This window comes from Octopus bimaculoides, chromosome 14 (genome assembly GCF_001194135.2).
Source record: "Octopus bimaculoides isolate UCB-OBI-ISO-001 chromosome 14, ASM119413v2, whole genome shotgun sequence".
Taxonomy (NCBI): domain Eukaryota; kingdom Metazoa; phylum Mollusca; class Cephalopoda; order Octopoda; family Octopodidae; genus Octopus; species Octopus bimaculoides.
The window spans coordinates 58,517,305-58,520,488 of NC_068994.1; the positions used below are offsets into that span (position 1 = coordinate 58,517,305).

Consider the following 3,184-nt stretch of genomic DNA (forward strand, 5'->3'; position numbering starts at 1 on the left):
TATATATATATATATATATATATATATATTTATATATATATATGTATATATGAGAGAGAGAGAGATCATGTGTTATAAACAAACTTAGAAGCGTTGAGTGAGTTGATGTTTTACAGAAAATAAAGTAAATTTCGAACGCGGGACAGCCGTGAAAACAGCCTAGAAAATGGAAATACGTTGCCAGCAGGCAGGAAAATTACGCAGTAACTCTGGCTGCATGAACACCTAACAGTGAAGTGGACACTAGCATATTTATTTTCGACAATAAATAAATGTTAAAAAATCGAAAGTTCGTTTTCCGTGAAATATGAACTTCTGCTAGCGTTTTCGGATTAAGATGATACTTGGGAGAAATGAGCAGTGTCTTCCTGGTCATAAATAGCCTTCCAACACGCGTTTCTTTTATTCTTCCAAAGAAATGGCCCTTCTACAATCATCAAAACTCACCTATCCTCAACAACAGACTAGTTTGTTGTCTTATTTTACTCATTTCCTTACATTTTAGTTTGGCTTTGTACTCGCTAAACAAGGTCGGGTACTTATTAGAGCGGGGACGTTTTTGATCCATCACCGCCCATCTTTCCAGTGCTTTGTTGCAATACGTCGTCGTCGTCGTTGTTTGTGGTATTCTTTAACATCGTTTCGCTTGAATAACATCAACAGCATCACCATCACCATCATCATCATCATCATCATCATCATCGTCATTATAATCTACCTCTTCATTTACCTTGTTCATATTGCTGTGATTGTTGTTGTTATTGTTCTTGTTTCATTACTCTCTGTCCTTGTCTAATTTTTTTTTCCCCCTTGTTTATTTCTTCGCATTTTCTTGTCCTGCTGTTGTTGTTGTTGTTCGAGTCCATTTAGAACTTAACCAAGACCTCAGCAATGTCATCGCCACCACCACCACCACCATTGCTACCGCCGCCGTCACCACCATCGCAACCCACGCAGTGAAACCACAAGAACCATGGAAATAAAGAGGAGAATGTGAAGGGCACCAACACCTTCCCTCCCCTTCTTTTCTCCTCCTCCCCCACCCCCCGTTATCACAGGAAAGAAAAGAGGGGGGCAACAGACAAAAACCCACAGCATCGGTCATGGACCCCCACCTCACTCCTACCTCCACCACCACCAAAAAAAGAATGACTCGACGTGTGAACTTTGAACCTGCGACAACGAGGAGGACATGGGTGATAGCTGTAGTGATAATGGTGGTTGTTGTATGTGGGGTGCTTGAGAAGGGCTTGTTTAATAATCATGTATCTGGAGCTTAACAACAACTAGAGCAATAATAATAATAATAATTCTGCTAGAACTGCATCATCATCACCGCCATCAACATGATGATTATCTGTACATCATCATCATCGTCGTCGTCGTCGTTATGACCAACAATACAAAACTGGATGGTCACGGTTGTCTTTTGATCACAAGACTGATAAAAGCTGATATGAGAGGATTAATCAACGACTGCCGCTTCTGGACCTGTCGACATCAACAAATACACCGACCGACCGTTTATTCTTCTCCTTTCTTTGTAGTTCTTTCCAGATCTATTCTATCTTTTCCTCACCACAAATTCAACTTTGTCCTGCCTCGCTAAATACAAGCTGAAAGGTATTATTACTATTATTATTATTAATTATTATTACTATTACTATTATTATTATGTTCTAATCTTGTAAAATGTCTTTGCCTGTATTATTGTTGTTTTTGTTATTCCTATTTATTATTGGAGAAACTATCAGTCATATACTGGATCAATTCCTATTAACCAAATCTAGCTTCGCTACAAATTGTCGGCACCTGTCTGCCCCGAGTGTTCCTAGTCATATGTTACTATTTGAAATTACTCTCACATAAATTACTATTATTATCACAGTTGTTACGTAAGAAATCATTAACTTTGTCTTTCATCGTTCTTGGGTTGATACAATAAGGCACCACAATAAATCAACTCCTCCCCGTGTTTTACGTATGAAATAGTTATTGTTATTATTGTTAATCGTCGCTTTATATTCCGAATTCAGATCCCGTCAGTGTCGACTTTGTCTTTCATCACTTTGGGATCAATAAAATAAAGAACCGGTCAAGTACTGACACATTTCATTCATTTCTCCTCTTCTCCTAAAATGTCTGGCCTTGCGCCAATATTTTGGGCTGTTATATACGTATTCTCTGTTAACAGTATATACACACACACACACAATCAATGCTATATACAGTCTGTTGGATGTTACATATTTCAGTTGATTTGTTATAAACACGACTGTTACATCTATATATACCCTGATAGTGTTTTATATATATATATACTTGTCTGTTAAACTTGTATACACATCTGTTACACATACGTCTGTTGGTGCTATATATAATAGATATATAGAAACTTGTATACACATCTGTTACACACACGTCTGTTGATGCTATATATAATAAATATATATAGAGAGAATTTATTCAAAAATTAGTAAACATAAATGCGAGTTAATTTCCTCCTGCCATCGAGTGTCGGAGGGCAGCTTTACTTTTCGTTCATTATAACGGATTTAGTTTATTATTCATTTTCTTTTTCTCACGAAACGGGAAATGACCTTTGAGAACCGTTACTATTTTTTCGGACAATCCTATTGACCACTACCACCACCACATTCTTTATAGAAATCTGTGACATCGTCTAACAGACATTCTAGCCTCGTTCCTTCATACTTGCTTAGTCCCATGTCATCCCTACCAGGACAGTCCCATGATCAGACGCATTATAGCCATGACTATCTCGTTCTGTTTTTGTCAAATTCAGACGTAGTGTACCCGGGGCGACATTGTTTATTTGTCTCCTTGTTTTTTCTTTTCTTTTTTTAAGACTGTGACATTTAATTTGAGAGGCATTTAGCTGCTATTTCTAGCGGGTCGACTGGAGAGAGACACCCGTTATTTTGTGGGTGTTGCTTAAAAAGATTGTATGTAAGGGCAGTTCTCGTGTCTTTGTTGATGCTTGCTTAGGGAGGTGTGTTTGTATATACATACATACATTTATTTATATAGGGCGTCTATATATAATACAGTGTATGTCTGTATGTGCATATAGCGTTTGTTTACTGAATAATGTTTAGTGAAGGGTGTGCAACACTGTCTACTATGTGTATATATATATATATATATATATATATATATATAT

At 37.1% G+C, this 3,184-nt stretch overlaps 1 protein-coding gene across 4 annotated transcripts in view; it reads left to right on the top strand.

Moving 5' to 3' along the window:
- The first annotated feature begins 300 nt into the window (after positions 1–300).
- Positions 301–3,184, top strand: part of LOC106868598 (pantothenate kinase 3) — a 30,346-nt gene continuing 27,462 nt past the window's right edge. Inside the window, exon 1 of one of the 4 annotated variants that reach the window (XM_052972876.1) lies at positions 301–1,623. The gene's annotated coding sequence lies outside the window, so the exon portion shown is untranslated. The remainder of the gene's footprint in view (positions 1,624–3,184) is intronic. The other 3 variants (XM_014913934.2, XM_052972875.1, XM_014913932.2) reach the window with 3 other exon arrangements.